This window comes from Petromyzon marinus, unplaced genomic scaffold (genome assembly GCF_048934315.1).
Source record: "Petromyzon marinus isolate PM22_M1 ecotype Great Lakes invasive population unplaced genomic scaffold, UKy_Petmar_22M1.pri1.0 PM_G_Scaffold_76, whole genome shotgun sequence".
NCBI lineage: Eukaryota > Metazoa > Chordata > Hyperoartia > Petromyzontiformes > Petromyzontidae > Petromyzon > Petromyzon marinus.
In genome coordinates this window covers 338841-358563 of record NW_027423031.1, presented here as the reverse complement: position 1 = coordinate 358563, position 19723 = coordinate 338841, and the positions used below count along the sequence as shown (strand labels likewise).

Genomic DNA, 19723 nt, shown 5'->3' with positions numbered 1-19723 from the left:
TGTTAAATCTACAGACCTGTGTTCAATCCACAGACCATGCCCAACCCATAGCATGTGTTAAATCCACAGACCATACCCAAACCATAGCGTTTGTTAAATCCACAGACCATGCCCAACCCATAGCGTGTGTTAAATCAACAGACCATACCCAAACCATAGCGTTTGTTAAATCCACAGACCATACCCAAACCATAGCGTGTGTTAAATCCACAGACCATGTCCAATCCATAGCGTGTGTTAAATCCACCGACCTGTGTTCAATCCGCCGACCATGCCCAACCCATAGCGTGTGTTAAATCCACAGACCATACCCAACCCATAGCGTGTGTTAAATCCACAGACCATACCCAACCCACAGCGTGTGTTAAATCCACAGACCATACCCAACCCATAGCGTGTGTAAAAATCTACAGACCATACCCAACCCATAGCGTGTGTTAAATCCACAGACCATACCCAACTCATAGTGTGTGTTAATCCACAGACCATACCCAACCCATAGCGTGTGTAAAAATCCACAGACCATACCCAACCCATAGCGTGTGTTCAATCCACAGATCATACCCAACCCATAGCGTGTGTTAAATCCACAGACCATGTCCAACCCATAGCGTGTGTTAAATCCACAGACCATACCCAACCCATAGCTTGTGTTAAATCCACAGACCATACCCAACCCATAGCGTGTGTAAAAATCCACAGACCATACCCAACCCATAGCGTGTGTTAAATCCACAGACCATACCCAACCCATAGCGTGTGTTAAATCCACAGACCATACCCAACCCATAGCGTGTGTAAAAATCCACAGACCATACCCAACCCATAGCGTGTGTTCAATCCACAGATCATACCCAACCCATAGCGTGTGTTAAATCCACAGACCATGTCCAACCCATAGCGTGTGTTAAATCCACAGACCATGCCCAACCAATAAGCGTGTGTTAAATCCACCGACCATGCCCAACCCATAGCGTGTGTTAAATCCACAGACCATGCCCAACCCATAGCGTGTGTTAAATCCACCGACCATGCCCAACCCATAGCGTGTGTTAAATCCACAGACCATACTCAATCCCTGGTGTGTGTTAAATCCACAGACCATGCCCAACCCATAGCGTGTGTTAAATCCACAGACCATGCCCAACCCATCGCGTGTGTTAAATCCACAGACCATGCCCAACCCATAGCGTGTGTTAAATCCACAGACCATGCCCAACCCATAGCGTGTGTTAAATCCACAGACCATACCCAACCCATAGCGTGTGTAAAAATCCACAGACCATACCCAACCCATAGCGTGTGTTAAATCCACAGACCATGTCCAATCCATAGCGTGTGTTAAATCCACAGACCATACTCAATCCCTGGTGTGTGTCAAATCCACATACCATGTCCAATCAATAGCGTGTGTTAAATCCACAGACCATGCCCAACCCATAGCGTGTGTTAAATCCACAGACCATACCCAACCCATAGCGTGTGTAAAAATCCACAGACCATACCAAACCCACAGCGTGTGTTAAATCCACAGACCATGCCCAACCCATAGCGTGTGTTAAATCCACAGACCATGCCCAACCCATAGCGTGTGTTAAATCCACCGACCATGCCCAACCCATAGCGTGTGTTAAATCCACAGACCATACTCAATCCCTGGTGTGTGTTAAATCCACAGACCATGCCCAACCCATAGCGTGTGTTAAATCCACAGACCATGCCCAACCCATCGCGTGTGTTAAATCCACAGACCATGCCCAACCCATAGCGTGTGTTAAATCCACAGACCATGCCCAACCCATAGCGTGTGTTAAATCCACAGACCATACCCAACCCATAGCGTGTGTAAAAATCCACAGACCATACCCAACCCATAGCGTGTGTTAAATCCACAGACCATGTCCAATCCATAGCGTGTGTTAAATCCACAGACCATACTCAATCCCTGGTGTGTGTCAAATCCACATACCATGTCCAATCAATAGCGTGTGTTAAATCCACAGACCATGCCCAACCCATAGCGTGTGTTAAATCCACAGACCATACCCAACCCATAGCGTGTGTAAAAATCCACAGACCATACCAAACCCACAGCGTGTGTTAAATCCACAGACCATGCCCAACCCATAGCGTGTGTTAAATCCACAGACCATGTCCAACCCATAGCGTGTGTTAAATCCACAGAGCATACCAACCCATAGCGTGTGTTAAATCCACAGACCATACTCAATCCCTGGTGTGTGTTAAAATACACAGAGCATACTGGCCTTAGAGAACACCGCTCGAGCACGTGTGTGCCACTGTTGTCGAGTGCCCGCCACAACAATCCATCTCCCCAGCCCGCCGCGGGCTGCCTGCCACACGGCACAATGGAGCCGAACTGCGGCGAACAGAGCGCCCAGTGAGGCCCGGCGAGCCCGTGTCCCCGTACTGCTCGCGGCCCGGTGAACAGCACAAAGACCCCGCTAGCTGGAGCCACGGGCCACGATGACCGCCGGGCGTGTGGCTCCGCTTCACGTGAGCCCGTGTTGCGGCTACTTCTAGAAGCGTCCTCGGTCGGGGTTCTTAGGGTTCGCCGTAGTGGAGTGATTCACGCCGACACGCAAAGGGCTCCGCAATGTGGAGTGGGATGCCGACGCGTTCCGACTCAACGCGTGCCAAGACCGAACTCAGCAGTGGATTCAAACGAAGGTCACAAAGAAGAATGCCCGTAAAATAAAATAGTTATGTTTTCTGTTACACGTTTAGTAGTCTATGGGTAATGTTTTTACCATTACATTCCATCGGCATTGCTGGTACCACGATAGTCTATGGGCATTACTGACACACCACGGTAGTCTATGGGCATTACTGTGATACACCACGATAGTCTATGGGCATTACTGTGATACACCACGATAGTCTATGGGCATTACTGTGATACACCACGATAGTCTATGGGCATTACTGTGATACACCACGATAGTCTATGGGCATTACTGTGATACACCACGGTAGTCTATGGGCATTACTGTGATACACCACGGTAGTCTATGGGCATTACTGTGATACACCACGATAGTCTATGGGCATTACTGTGACACACCACGGTAGTCTATGGGCATTACTGTGATACACCACGATAGTCTATGGGCATTGCTGTGATACACCACGATAGTCTATGGGCACGTGGAAGCGAAAGCGCTTTGAGAATTCTCGAGAGCGAGGGGGCGGGGCTTTGAGAATTCTCGAGAGCGAGGGGGCGGGGCTTTTAGAATTCTCGAGAGCGAGGGGGCGGGGCTTTGAGAATTCTCGCGAGCGAGGGGGCGGGGCTTTGAGAATTATTGAGAGCGAGGGGGCGAGGCTTTGATAATTATCGAGAGCGAGGGGGCGGGGTTTCGCGAAACTTCCACCAATCACCGGAGCACGCCGGGGCGAGACCCCCGCCCGCGTCTTCTCGAAATTTCGCGTTCGCTATAAGCAGCGGCGCCGGCAGCCGCCGCGCTCACAGAAATCTGCCGCAGCCACCGCGAAAGCGCGAACCACTGCGCCTTGACGACTTCTCACTGCTACGGCAGAACGATACGAGGGAACGACGGCGTTATTGAGAGCAGTGTACGGTGTATGCGTCGTGCTCGGCGATGCTTGTAATGTTGAAGTAGCGACTGTCGGCTGGCTACTCGGAGGTGCAGTGGCTGCTCGGTGTCACGTCGAGTTGCACCACCACTCGGTCGGCCGTAAACCGGAGACCATCGGGCGGCGCCCGCCACTGACGGGGGACGCGAGAGAGCGAGCGAGGCGGTGGTGGGTGCCGTGGGGGTGCCGTGGGGGTGCCGTGGTGGGGTGCCGTGGTGGGGTGCCGTGGGTGGATGCCGTGTAGGGTGCCGTGGTGGGGTGCCGTGTGGGTGCCGTGGGGGTGCCGTGGTGGGTGTCGTGGGTGGGTGCCGTGGGGGGGTTCCGTGGGTGGATGCCGTGGGGGGGTGCCGTGGTGGGGGCCGTGGATGGATGCCGTGGTGGGGGCCGTGTGGGGGTGCCGTGGGTGGGTGCCGTGGGGGGTGCCGTGTGGGTGCCGTGGTGGGTGGGCGATGGTGCAGGCGGAGCGGTCAGCGGGTGGTGCCCGTGAGAGGGAACATTCTGGAAGGTCCATAGGGACTCTGTGCCTGCATAGGGGCTCCGTGTCTGCATAGGGGCTCCGTGTCCGCACAGGGGGCTCCGTGTCCGCACAGGGGGCTCCGTGTCCGCACAGGGGGCTCCGTGTCCGCACAGGGACTCCGTGTCCGTACAGGGGGCTCCGTGTCCGCACAGGGACTCCGTGTCCGCACAGGGGGCTCCGTGTCCGCACAGGGGGCTCCGTGTCCGCACAGGGACTCCGTGTCCGCACAGGGGGCTCCGTGTCCGCACAGGGGGCTCCGTGTCCGCGTGTCCGCACAGGGGGCTCCGTGTCCGCACAGGGACTCCGTGTTCGCGTGTCTCCACAGGGGCTCTCTAGAGGCTCAGTGGGTGCCCCCACGCGTCTCCTCTCCTGCGCTGCTATCTCCACAGATGCCCGAGGTGTCGGAGACGACGCAGCCCATGGCGGGCAGTGGCGAGGAGGCGGAGACCTTCGCCTTCCAGGCGGAGATCGCCCAGCTCATGTCCCTCATCATCAACACCTTCTACTCCAACAAGGAGATCTTCCTGCGCGAGCTCATCTCCAACAGCTCCGACGTACGGAACCACTCACACCCCGCTCCTCGCACACACGGACACACCATGCTCCACACACACGGACACACCCCGCTCCACACACACGGACACACACCGCTCCTCACACACCCTGACACACGGACACACCAGGCTCCACACACACGGACACACCCCGCTCCACACACACGGACACACACCGCTCCTCACACACGGACACACACCGCTACACACACACCCTGACACACGGACACACCAGGCTCCACACACACGGACACACCAGGCTCCACACACCCTCACACACGGACACACCCCGCTCCACACACCCTCACACACGGACACACCCCGCTCCACACACCCTGACACACGGACACACCCCGCTCCACACACCCTCACACACGGACACACCCCGCTCCACACACCCTGACACACGGACACACCCCGCTCCACACACCCTCACACACGGACACACCCCGCTCCTCACACCCTCACACACGGACACACCCCGCTCCACACACACGGACACACGGACACACCCCGCTCCACACACCCTCACACACGGACACATCCCGCTCCACACACCCTCACACACGGACACACCCCACTCCACACACCGTCACACACGGACACACCCCGCCACACCCCTGACGCCACCGGCCCCCCACGCTATTAAGGGGGAGGGGATGCTAGGACCCCCCCCACCCGCCCCTTCACACATCCAAAGTATCGTATGGGCCGCTTGCGGTCTAATTGTGATTTTAGATTAACGTTGCTGCTGTCATTGTGAGTGGCCCCATGTCCACTGCTACTGTGTAGACTGCTTGCCAATACACTTCCATGACTGACAGTGTGGAAATGAGGCCTTCATCCAACAGTAGATTGGCAGACATCTTTGCAATGTATTATTTTATTTACTCCGCTTGTTTACCTCAGAGTCCTAAGACTCGTTTTCAGGAGGGTCCTGCAAAGTTTTTGTGGTTGGGGACGATGTTACTTGGTGTGTGTGATCCAAATTGAGTAATTTGCCGGTATTCTTTCAGCCAGCATTGGGATGTTTTTGGCCAATATCTCGATATAGGAAGTTGATGCGTTCCTGGAGCTTCATTTGTATATCAAAAGTTGTTACATTGAATAGCATGTACGTTAGTACTCTGAGGGTGCGTTCCAATTTCATACAATAAACATTCAATAACTTCCCATTCGTATCAAGATCATTTATATTGAAAATATTTTATTCTGTACAGTATTAAAATACAAAAACCGTCATAATTAAAAGAAACCGTGTAATGTACTGAAAAAATATTCACACTAGCCAGTGTAGTCTTCGGTGCAGTCATGAGGGGCTACATTGCCCACCAAACACCATATCACCGTAACAGTGTATTGTTGCATGCTGATTGGCCGAGACGAATGTAGACACAATTTCTATAGCCGATCTCAATGCTCATAAAACTGTATCTTGTAATTTTATTCTTATTTATATTGAACTGTAGATGGGCTATTTTATTTATCAAATTTCAGTGAATTTATTTTTTGCCATTAATATAATAGTAATAAATCCAAAGTTTGTATATCGAAAATTTGCTTATCGAGGTATTATTTACCAAGTTACATAACCAAAGTATTGTTCGCTATGGGAGGAAACCTGAGCAAACCTGATGAAGCCCATGAAAAATAGGGGGAGAGTGTATAAACTCCAGGCACCCTCATAGTCAGTAATAAAACCCAGGCCCTTCTTGCCGTGAGGCACATGAGTTGCCACTGTGCCGCCACCCTGCCGCTTAGTCGTAGATTCCGGAATTTGGTCGAGCCGTGAATGTGATGGTCGTGGATGTGGTAGCATGCGTCGATCTGCTGTTGCCATGGCATTGTAAACATCACTGTGCGGTCCCCCGTCTGCCCAGGCGCTGGACAAGATCCGCTATGAGAGCCTCACTGACCCCAGCAAGCTGGACACTGGCAAGGAGCTCAAGATCGACATCGTCCCCAATAAGATCGACCGCACACTCACACTCGTCGACACGGGCATCGGCATGACCAAGGCCGACCTCGTCAACAACCTAGGCACCATCGCCAAGTCGGGCACCAAAGCCTTCATGGAGGCCCTGCAGGCGGGCGCCGACATCTCGATGATCGGCCAGTTCGGCGTGGGCTTCTATTCTGCCTACCTGGTGGCCGAGCGCGTCACCGTCGTCACCAAGCACAACGACGACGAGCAATATGTGTGGGAGTCTTCGACCGGCGGCTCGTTTACCGTGAGGCCCGACAACGATGGTGAGTATGAGCTCCCGGTGGAGCACGCGTGGCTCTCGCCATGCCGCACGCCCAGCACACCCCGCTGCCGGGTGATGAGTTTGCTAATCTCGAGTGGCTGCGATGATGCGGTGCAGGGGAGCCTCTCGGTCGTGGCACCAAGATCGTGCTCCACATTAAGGAGGACCAGACTGAGTACCTGGAGGAGAGGTCAATTAAGGACATTGTCAAGAAGCACTCCCAGTTCATCGGCTACCCCATCACGCTTTACGTGAGTAACGTGCTGCGTTTCGTACATTCGACCAACTCGGACCGCAGTCCGTTTGTTTCATCGCTGTTTTGGTGAGCAACCTCCATCGTATGTCGTCTGAAGTTTGGGTAATCCGTCTGTTGCAGGTGGAGAAAGAACGCAACAAGGAGGTGAGCGATGACGAGGAGGATAAGGAGGAGGCGGCTCCTGATAAATCTAAGAGAGGTCTGACGACGACACTCCCAACATCGAAGACGTAGGCTCCGATGAGGAGGAGGACAAGGCCAAGGACTCGGACAAGAAGATAAAGAAGAAGATCAAGGAGAAGTACACGGACAAGGAGGAGCTGAACAAGACAAAGCCGCTGTGGACACGCAACCCGGACGACATCACGGCGGAGGAGTATGGCGAGTTCTACATGAGCCTCACCAACGACTGGGAGGACCACCTTGCCGTGAAGGTGAGCGTGGTGGTGCCGTTGTCTCTGGACATAGTGGAGGTGACGAGCCAGGGCCTCGTGGCTGCCGTATGTGGCCTGGCGTGTGTTGCCCGTCTGTTGACTTGTGCGATGATGCGGCCCAGAGGGTAGCATGTTCGCTGCTTGTTACAGAGGTTTGTTCAATTGTTAAGAGGCCTGCCTGGTTATAACTGCGGGGTGTATGAACCGTAAAAATACGCTATATCTGCCTCGGTGTACGGTTCAGAGATTGTGTGACGTAATTTGTGTTGTGGCATCATAGTCCAAATTCACTACATTTGTAACGTTAAACCACAGCGTTGCTTAATTGGAACAACAAGTGGCAACATTGCCTCCCCCCTCCTCCACCCAACTGTGAAGCAACTGCAGACTTCAAAAGGTGCCTTCGTGATGAGGGCCATGCGCCACAGGAAATGCGCAAGTACAAAATGTACTGAATGCCTATTGCACATGGCGTGTTTGTGCTACAGCACTTCTCGGTGGAGGGGCAGCTGGAATTCCGGGCGCTGCTCTTCGTCCCCCGGCGGGCGGCTTTCGACCTCTTTGAAAACAAGAAGAAGAAAAACAACATCAAGCTGTACGTTCGACGTGTCTTCATCATGGACAACTGTGAAGACCTCATCCCGGAGTATCTCAGTAAGCGGGGATGCATGCAGGCTTGAGAGCAACTCGTAAACAATGTCATTTTTTTCCTCCCTTAAAGCACTTCTATTCAATGGTTTCTCTAGAGTTTTTACAGTGATAAATACTAAAGCCGTGAATGTTCACCGTTTGCAGACTTCATGAAGGGAGTGGTGGACTCCGAGGACCTTCCCCTCAACATCTCGCGTGAGATGCTGCAGCAGGGCGAAAATCCTCAAGGTGATCCGCAAGAACATCATCAAGAAGTCCATGGAGCTGTTCGCGGAGCTCGCCGAGGACAAAGATAACTACAAGAAGTTCTATGAGCAGTTCTCCAAAAACATCAAGGTGGATGCTCTCACCATTTGCCGAATTTCTGCAGCGGTGTGGATTTGAATATTTTGCGATTCGTGCTTTTCCCGTCGTTCAGTTCGTCAGGGGGAAATCTGACCCTGTCGCTCTGCCTTTTATCGTTATTCCCCACAGCTGGGAATCCACGAGGACTCTCAGAACCGGAAGAAGCTGGCGGAGCTGCTCCGCTACCATACGTCCATGTCGGGCGAGGACATGTGCTCGCTGAAGGACTACGTGTCTCGAATGAAAGAAAACCAGAAGCACATCTACTACATCACCGGTGCGGGCAGACACGCACGTGCCAACAGCACCACACGCGCCACGACACCACACTCCATGGCACCACACACGCACTGCTGCACGACACACGATGCTCTTCACACAGCCTGCTAGCACTTCCTGGCTAAGAACGTTGCCCAAGTATTGAACTTAAGTGTAGACTGTACAAGTAATCTAATTGTGAAGCTTTGCAGACTGTTAATCGTCCCTCGGTCTATAAATAGCATTCCACTTTGTGGTTGTTAACAGTGGTTCTCCTTTAGATTAGTCTTCGTCAAAGGAATCTGGAATGGGACTGTAAACGGGAGATGAGCATCGTCGCGATGCTCATTTGAGCGGGAATTTGCCAAACCGTTAGACGAGGCCGTGGTGCCGGAAGGCTAATTTGTGAACCGCGATTTCGCTCGCAGGCGAGTCAAAAGCGCAAGTGGCCAACTCTGCGTTTGTGGAGCGCGTGCGCAAGCGTGGCCTGGAGGTGGTGTACATGGTGGAGCCCATCGATGAGTACTGCGTGCAGCAGCTGAAGGAGTTTGACGGGAAGACCCTCGTCTCCGTCACCAAGCAGGGCATGGAGCTTCCGGAAGATGAGGAAGAGAAAAAGAGACAGGAGGAGGCCAAGGCCAAGTTTGAGAATCTCTGCAAGGTGGTCAAGGAGATCCTGGAGAAGGTGGAGAAGGTGAGCACTCGGCAGGACTTGTGATGTGAACCTGTCTGGGGTGGGGAGCCACCCCCAAACTGAAACTAAATTATTTTTAGCTTACCAGGCAAGGCCCACTGAGCTATACAGCTCTTAGAAGCGATCTGGCCACAAATGATAGCCCAATGAAGTGGCTTATCATGTGGAAATTTCTAGGAGCTATATACTCTCGATCCATGTTTCTAAATGTGGAGAGAACAACCGGAGGTATTGGAGAAAAATCCATGTGACCACGGGGAGAACATGCAAACTCCAAATATCCAGGTGTCAGGACTGGGATCGAACCCACGACCTGTATACCAGGCGAGGTAGTTAACATCTCAACACTGCGGCACCCAGTTCCTACCTCGCTGTGCTTGTTATAATTCAATGTAGAGTAGGTTTATGGTTGATGCAGCACTCCATCCAGTCACTTATTCAACGATGGTCAGTCCCCTCATCAATCTTCTATCGCTACGACCATGGTTTACTGTCCCCATCAACTTGCCCCTGATCCCTGCACCCAATGTTTGGCCTCATCGACACTTCGACCAATCCCAGTTCCTGTAAAAACACTTTCTGCGTCTTCACCTCACACTGCGCCTCTTTGAAATACCCTCCCCATTGTTTCCTTTTCCAAGCCTTGCATAACCTTCATCACTTCAAGACACATGTCACACTCTTACCTATTACAATTTTGATAGTACTGATAGTACTGTTTGTTGCTGGCCGCTTGACGTATTTGGGCCTGTGCTCGGCTGCTGTCAAGAAAAATCCACTTGACGCTTGGATGATTTCCACGAGGGCTCTGCTCACTTTTTTTCTGCGTAAATACAACGGCACTTGTCCACCGTGCTCATTGTTAATGCGCGTTCCCTTCTGTGCCGTGCAGGTGACCGTGTCAAATAGGCTGGTCTCCTCTCCGTGCTGCATCGTGACCAGCACCTACGGCTGGACGGCCAACATGGAGCGCATCATGAAGGCGCAGGCCTTGCGAGACTCCTCCACCATGGGCTACATGGCCGTCAAGAAGCACCTGGAGATCAACCACGACTACCCCATCGTGGAGACCCTGCGTCAGAAGGTGGAGGTGGACAAGAACGACAAGTCGGTGAAGGACCTGGTCATCCTGCTGTTTGAGACGGCGCTGCTGTCGTCTGGATTCACGCTCGAGGACCCACAGACGCATGCGAGCCGCATCTACCGCATGATCAAGCTGGGACTTGGTAGGCCTCGCATCGATTCCCTCTCGCAACAACTTGCAATTCCCCACCGTTAAATAGGCAACAAAATACAAAGAGAATTGGCCTCATTCCCGTTTCTCTCCATATACACACAGGCTTCTCGGAGTGTAATTTCAGCAGCATTTGGTACTACACGAGCCAATTCTGGACCAGTTTTGATGATCATTGTCCCATCAGCAGAGCCAGGTTTGCTTGAACCAATGCTGCTGAGATGTTTATGTTTTTAACATGGGTACTATCCATAATACATAGTCAAAGCTTTTTTGGGTACTAGTTTTTGTATATTGTACATAACACAATAATTACACTTAGCTATGCGAAGGAGGCATGCTGTCTGCTTATTTTATTTTTTATATCCCCCTTGCCACCACTTCTATTTTGTGTCAAAATGAGGTGGCTTGGGTGAGGGCAATTATTTTAATGGTCATCTTGTGTAGGTGATGTAATGGTGTAGACTGCCCATCCTGACCATCCTGCGAGGGTGACTACGGTCCCCAGAGCTGATAACAGCCGCTGCGTAGGCCACACTAGTTGACACATTACACCTGCTACACAAGGTGTGACCGCTCTCCCCAGTGAGGTGGGGTTGTTGGATGTGGAGCGTTAAGTGGAGCCTGTGTGTGTGGCAGGCATCGATGACGATGAGTCGACAATTGAAGACATCCCTGCCGGTCCCGCAGACGACCTTCCACCCCTGGAGGGCGACGACGAGAACGTGTCGCGCATGGAGGAAGTCGACTAGAGGAGGAAGAAGCCCCCCCCCCCGCCCTGTTCTCCCTCACACGATGTTATTCGTTGTGACCCTAGGGCTCTGCACATTCATAACAATTTTAAAGCGTTCACAAATATGAAGACTGGACCATGTAAAGGCTCCCAGTGTCTTTTCTTTTTAACCCACATGCCGAGTGAGCATGGCTCCACAAGCCCAAAACGTGAAGTGGTCACAGCAACAAACAGCACTTTCTTTCAAAGTTGTCATGGATCCGAGTGAACAGATTTTCCCGAAATTGAGCAAGATTCTTACAAGAGTGGGCAAAGCGATGAAGTATGATGGGAGGAGGGTATTTACAAGTGGAGCAGTGCGGTGAAGGAAGTGCCGCGTCCTGATTAATTATCCTACAGAGGTGTGTTGATTTCTGTATACTGTTAATGCTTCTATATAGTTCTGTGCTTATTCCATAGGCTGTTATTCCACTGTAAATGGTCGGTGTGCAGACAGCTGCTGGGAGAGTGGGTATGTCGACAAAACTCCCCTCCCTTTGCAGAACAAGCTACGATATACTGCATGCAGTGAATTTAAGTTATGTTTTTTTAAACGTTGGCTGCACCGTTGTCAATGCCATTCTGGTGCTTCTTTTAATTTCCTTGGATATTTTTTAATAAAAATTACACGCACATTACTGGGTTTATTCCTAAATGCGTCATGGCTGTTCATTGGTTTCTCGGCGGTGGAGCGAGTGGCTCGGAATCTGAAGGTTGTGAGTTCAAATCCTGATTTTGGGGTTGACTCGGCCCAACGTCCCTCTGGGATACAATAAGCAACACTGGGGAGAAAGCCAACGGTGTTTATACAATGGAGATACTTTTCTCACATGGGAATGAGGAATTTAAAATTGAGCTGCAAATGGGAGGTGACCGTTACCTCATTGCTCATTTGAGCAGAACAATGTAGCGCCACGTAGCGGCTGCGAGGGCTGTGGTTATGTGCACAGGGGTTACCCTGCGTGTCCCCTCGCGTTACAGTACTTTGTAGACCTGGCAATCTTGAGATGCTGCTGGCTGTGTTTCCAGCCCAAGGGTCTGCAGCCTGGTAGGTGACAAGGGGGTGCTGGTGGGGCGAGTTGCCTACAGATGGGGAACTAGTGCCGATGGGTGATGATGGTGGGTGACTTTATTTTTGGCACAGGTAAACCTCGGCAATGCATGGCCATTTTCGTTGGGGACATGGTTATACAGAAACCTGGTTACAGCAAAATATAAAAAACTACTGTATTGCAAGATGCCGAATGGCAAGGTCGTGTGCATTATCCTGGTGATACAACCAGCACAAAGAACGCGGTGAGTAGAATGCACCACATACAACAAATGGTGCAAAACAGCACCGGTAAGATTGTCAAAAACTTAGTCTTTAAAGCAAATCAATTGGTAAGTTGCTACCAGAACGATAGTGGGTGGCAATGACCACTGTCTGCTGTTGGAGGCGGAGCGAGGTGGGTGGACTCGGGAAGGCTGCTGTTGAGTCGTGGTTCTACTGATTGTGGTGGTGACCTTTCCAGTGTCACAGCAGCGGTATACGACACGAGAAATGCACTGCGACCAGAAATGAAGCCACGTGACGCAACGAGTGGGGGTGGAGCACAATATTTTTCAGGTGGCAGTTTTAATACAAAAACAACAATAATGCATTCGCTTTTCAACGGTGGCGAGTTGTACCCCACTCAGGTCGCCACCTGTGCACGGTTTGGCCCGGCCCAGTCCAGGAATTGACGTCTGTGTTCAGGTGGCAGCAGGAATTGATTTGTACCCAGATCTGATACCGGTACGATATTGTGTTGAACCATACCACATGAAAGTGCAGTTTCCATAGACGCCGTGTCTCTTTGGTCACGTAGGTACGTGACTTTACCGAAAGAACCAAAGTATGGATCCTTGCAGTCACGAAAACTTCAAATCTAGAACGCCGTGTCTGAATGATGACATGCGTTGTGCGGATTTGGCCTACAGTGGGGGAGGTGTGGATTTCCTGGTGACACCGAGGAGGTGAGGGACCCCCCAGTGATCCCATCGAGCTTATTGGAGGCTTACACCCTCGAAAATAGAATCTCAAATCCCTGGTGGGCGCTTGCCCCCCTAATCCACCCCGACATCCCGTCCACCAGGGCACCGTGGTGGCGAGATGTTAACTACCTTGTCTGGTATGCAGGAGGTCGTGGGTTCAATCCCGAGCCTAACGCCTGCTGCATCTTTGAAGTTTGCGTGTCTCTCTCCCCGTGGTCGCGTGGATTTTTCTCCGGGTCCTCCGGTTTTCCCCTCCACATTTAGAATCAACGTGCGTTTAGAGTATTTGGCTGCTATAATTTTACACGTGATAAGCCACTTCGCTGAGCTATCATTTTTTGATAGCCAAGTCACTTATAAAAAAGAGCGATGTAGCTCGGTGTGCCTTACCTAGTGAAAGGTACATATCTTAAATAGAGTTTGTTTGGGTTAGATCGCATAAATATTCATGCGTCGTTAAGCCCGCCACTGCCCGACACAGCCAGAAGTAAGGTTTGTCACGTAAACAAAACGTGCCAATTAGTTACTAGTTCAGCACACTGGTGTGTGGGAGAGTAAACCCACGACATTTACAATTCAAGTACGACGTTTCGCCGGTGATTACAAAACCAGCCTCAGGCGACAGCCAGGATTGTGGATAAATCCTTCTGTTTCGGCGTTAAATAGAGGAATAAAATGTTATATCGTCAATGTGAGCAAATCAAGTCCAGGGGGTAGGGGGGTAAGGAGCAGATTAGTGGATCTCTATTATTGATCTATTCACAGTCAACATACAGAATGCACATAACGTATGCACATTAACGACCTGAGGACACGAAAATCGTCTCAAAAACGCCAGAGGCCCACCTCGCTTGCGGGTTTACTCTCCAACGCACCGGTGCTGCTGAACGAGTAACTAACTATTCTTGGGTCTTTCGGTAAACTCACGTCGATAGGTTAAAAGAAAACCTATCTACGTTACTTTACCCGTAAGACCCAAGAATATGAATTCCTAGCAGTCACGAAAGCTTTCGGTCAATGAGTAACTAATTGACGCGTTTTGTTTACGTGACAAATCTCACTAATTGGCCGGGTGGTGACGGGCTTAATTACACAACCACCCCATCCTCTATTAGGAACAGGTAACAAGCTGAGATTAGGAGCACTCCCTTTAAGAGTGTGCTCCTAATCTCAGCTCATTACACCTGGGAGCCAGAAATCTTTCTGATTGAGAGGGGGTCAAATACTTATTTCCCTCATTAAAATGCGAATCAATTTATAACATTTTTGACATGCGTTTCTCTGGATTTTCTTGTTGTTATTCTGTCTCTCACTGTTCAAATAAACCTACCATTAAAATTATAGACTGATCATTTCCTTGTCAGTGGGCAAACGTACAAAATCAGCAGGGGATCAAGTACTTTTTTCCGTCACTGTAGGCACACAGAGAAACAACGCCTCTGTGTTGAGGCCTTAAACAGAGAGAGAGAGGGGGGCAGAGAGAGAGGGGAGGGGGTGTAGAGAAATCCGCGAGTCAACGCAAGGCCGTAGCCATGGAGTCAACATTGGGGGGGACCAAATCTACCAGGGGCTCTGGGGTCCTCCCCCAGGAAAAAAAAAATATCTCAATTTGAAAACTAATTTCCTGACATTTACTAAAATATTGAAAAATTTCACTAACACATGGGATGGAATTTTTGTATTATTTGATACAATAATGTATAATATTGTATTGTATTTACATTGTTCTGTTGTTTATTTTTTTTACTTTTCTTGTTTCATAGTATGTAATGGCAGAGATTAGGGGTTCATAAAGTACAAGGCAATCATACAAACACAAATCTACGTATTGTTATATGAAGACAAGTCCACATTTTGTGGCCAAGGTTTAGCGAAATTGTTGTTTTTATTAACATAGCATAGCAATTATTATTTAAAAATATATATTTTTATAGCAATATATTGGGGGGGACATTTTGAGCATGTTTGATTATTGGGGGGGGGATATGTCCCCCCCTAATATATATTATAATTATTATTACATATTATAATTATTATAACATTATAATTACGGCCTTGTGTCAAAGAGAGATTTGGAACTTTGGTGACTGCAGGAAATAATAATAACACGAGCACACGCAGAGAGAGAGAGAGAAAGCACACTTATATTCTTGGTTCTGTCGGTAAAGTCACCACGTAGAAGGGAAACAATAAAATAATAAAAATATAAAACAATAAAATTCTCACGACGTTTCGACTGCAACACAAGAAGCAATCATCATCAGGTGTGAAAACCACAGCGCGAAAACCACAGCAAGAAAATGTGAATACCTTGGTGACAAGAAAATGTTCTTGCTGATGGTTTTCACACCTGACGATGATTGCTTGTGTTGCAGTCGAAACGTCGTGAGAATTTTATTGTTTTATATTTTTATTATTTTATTGTTTCCCTTCTACGTGGTGGTGACTTTACCGAAAGAACCAAGAATATGAATCCCTGCAGTCAAGAAAGCTTTAAATCAAAAGCACACTTAATCAAACAAACTGAGTAAAACTCGGAAATGTAATGCAATGCAACACAGAGAGTCGGTCAACACACAATAAACGCATAGCCTGGTAGATTACTTTCTTACAAAGATTGTTCAACTAAGCGAGATAATTAAAGTAAACGCGATCAGGCGAGGGCAGGAGGCAAGGCCCCGCGTGGCTAGGCCCCGCGTTGTAAAGTTCCAACCTGGACATCGATTCCCATGCTCGCTGCTACTCAACTGACATCCCTACGAGAGAGAGCGAGGCTCTACCTGGGTAAACAACAACAACAACCACCACCACCACAACCGCGATGAGAATTTCTCACCTCGGATTTCAGTTCACGCGCGGAGCGGCAGATTTGTTACCTCATGACGCCACGCGGCAGCAGGAGATGACGTCACTTGCGTGGTACGAGACACTCCCCTCCCGCGACGAGCGGGTCTTAATTTAAATAAATTATGTTAATGAGCCCGGCCCATACGTGGAGGGATGGTGGCGTGGGTGCTGAAACCCGTCGCAATAAACTCGCAACGGCCTTCACGAATATATTATGTTAATGAGCCACCAGTCACCGGGCGTAGCTTTGCCCAAATAAGGATTGTACTTGAACAGATAACGCAAGTTGACCCAGGCAGAGGTGACGTCACGCTCAAGGGTGCGGTAGACGGGGTGGGGTGAATACCTTGGTGACATGACGTCACTGGCGAGGTACACCTCCCCCTGGCGTTTCACGCCGATGAGGTGATGCTGAGTAGTGACGTCACAGAGCGGGATTGGAGTTTAAGTTGATTTAGATTCATTTTCCATTGCTCCCTCCCTTGAACTCAGCAACAACAACGTGGACATTGCATCCCACTGGAATTTTTAGCACACAGCGTTGGTGTACGGTGCTTTTTTCAGGAACATTTTGCTGTTTTTTTCATGGATTTTCTGTTTGCAGAGTCACACAAAGTAGTAACTTTAAGATGTGTTTCTTGTTCTTGTTTGTGTTTGTTGCACTTGATTCAAGAGCCGAATGGCTCACAGGGGTATACCAAATATATATCAACTGAAACTATTGTGTACACACTGTGTGTGTATGTAAACTGTGTGTGTACACTGTGTGTGCGTACACTGTGTGTGTGTACGCTGTGTGTACACGTACACAGTGTGCACTGTGTGTGTGTACAGTGTGTGTACACACAGTGTGTGTGTACACACACTGTGTGTACACTGTGTGTGTGTACACTGTGTGTGTGTACACTGTGTGTCACTGTGCCTGGCACAAGCGTCGTGGTGACGTCACCGCCACTTAGTGGCGAATGGCGGTTGTTGTTGTGTCACTGTGTGTGTGTACACTCTGTGTGTACACTATGTGTCACTGTGTGTGTCACTGTGTGTGTATATACACTGTGTGTGTACCCTGTGTGTGTACACTGTGTATACACTGTATGTGTGTAAACTGTGTGCGTGTACAGTGTGCGTGTACACTGTGTGTGTGTACACTGTGTATACACTGTGTGTGTGTACGCTATGTGTGTATACACTGTGTGTGTGTACACTGTGTGCATGTGTACACTGTGTGTACACTGTGTGTACATTGTGTGTGTACACTGTGTGTGTGTACACTGTGTGTACACTGTTTGTGTCCGAACCCCCGGCAAGGCCATCTACTTAATGAGGAGAGAAAATTCACACGAAATGTCCTTTTCAATGAAGTCTTCCAGATGTAAATTGATACAAGCTTTTAATGAAGAAATAAAATAATCTAATTCAAAACACAACACAATTCAAAGATGTTTCATTTTAAAACTTCAAAACGGAGCATGGGGTACTTGCGTGAATGCGTCCTTCGTGTGCCGTAAATGTTGTGACTTTCCTGGCCTGAAGGCCGTCAATGTGTTGGACCATTATATTCAACCGCATTAATTGATCAATCTAAACAGTTTTCGTTGAAACCTTCTGCTGCCAGGCCACCAAGATTATACGGCTTACCAAAAATACATAAAGTAGATACACCCCTTCGTCCCATCGTCTCTACTATCAACTCCCCCACCTACAAACTGGCTCGTTTTTTGTCTGAAACCCTGCGTCCTTTCACTGGAAAAACCACCTCTGCGGTACAAAATTCTACTCACCTGGCATCGACAATCAAGGGTATTTCCCTGTCCCCAGACGACCTGCTTGTCAGTTTTGATGTAGTTTCCTTATTCACCAAGGTTCCTGTAGCTGACACCATTGCAATCATTGAAGACTTGGTTCATCAAGGACTAAACACTGAGGTACCCCCCCTGGTGAGACACTGTTTAACCAATACATACTTCACTTGGAATGGAACTTTCTACAAACAAACTGAGGGCACCCCAATGGGCTCCCCCCTCCGGTTATAGCTAACATTTTCATGGAGAAATTTGAGACTTACGCCATCCAGACTGCCACTCTGCGCCCAACTTTATGGAAGAGGTACGTGGATGACACTTTTGTCATCTGGCCACATGGCCGGCCTGCTCTACACCAATTCTTCGTCCACATCAATTCCATACACCCAGCCATCAGATTTACCATGGAAGTAGAAATAGATGGCAAGCTACCTTTTTTGGATGTCCTGATTAAAAAGAGACCTGATGGTTCAATGAGCCACTCTGTCTACAGGAATGCTACCCATACGGATGCTTATCTGAAACCGGATTCCCACCACCATCCATCACAGAAGAATTCTCTCATCAAGACTCTGTATCATAGAGCCCAATGCATATCCGACCAGGAACACATAGGCAGTGAACTCAAGCACGTACACCAAGCTCTTAAGGCTAATGGTTACTCCGACTATACAATCCGCAAAGCTATCACTCAAACCATGAAGAAGGACCCTCTTGAGGAGCCTTTCAAAACCATCACTTTACCCTACATTGCGGGGATCACAAAAAAGATCTCCAAAATCTTGAATAAACACAAGATCCAGGTCCGTTTCAACACATTACATAAAATCCGTGTTCTGGTTCCGTCTGTAAAAGATGTGATTCCGGACATACAATACCCTGGTGTCTACAAACTAAGTTGCCTCTGTGGTAGTAGTTACATTGGAGAAACCAAACGCCATGTCTCAGACCGCATTCGTGAACACAAAGCAGACCTTAAACACGGTAGGACCAACACCTCGGCCGTGGCAGATCATTGTTATAATTCAGTAGGCTCACATGACATTGACTTTTCCAAGACAGAGGTTCTTTGTAAGCCATCTGGCTACCATGAGAGATTCGTTCATGAGGCTATCCACATATACAAGCACAGAGACAATTTCAACCGAGAAGATGGATTCTGGCCTAGCAATCATTGGAAAGATTTGATAAACCATTTCAGGTCTTAATTGATTGTTCACGCTTACAGTGGCTTTCAGACAGCATACATTATAAAAAAAAAATCGTCTACCCCCTCCTCTTTTCAGAACATAGATGGACTAGTCCTAAATAAACTGCCAAATCACTGCGCGTGGCGCTAACGTGTTTTTAATAAATAAATAAACACACCGTTTAAAAATAAATAAATTTATGCAAACCGACACACCTGCAGACGACCGTTTGTGTTATGGTCGAAACGTCGTGAGAATTTGTATTGTTTTATATATTTTATTATTTTAT

The 19723-nt window shown here is 49.2% G+C and overlaps 1 pseudogene; it reads left to right on the top strand.

Annotated features, from left to right (window-relative positions):
• The first annotated feature begins 4491 nt into the window (after window positions 1–4491).
• LOC142920786 (heat shock protein HSP 90-alpha-like) lies at window positions 4492–12226 on the top strand (annotated as a pseudogene).
• Window positions 12227–19723: the final 7497 nt, after the last annotated feature.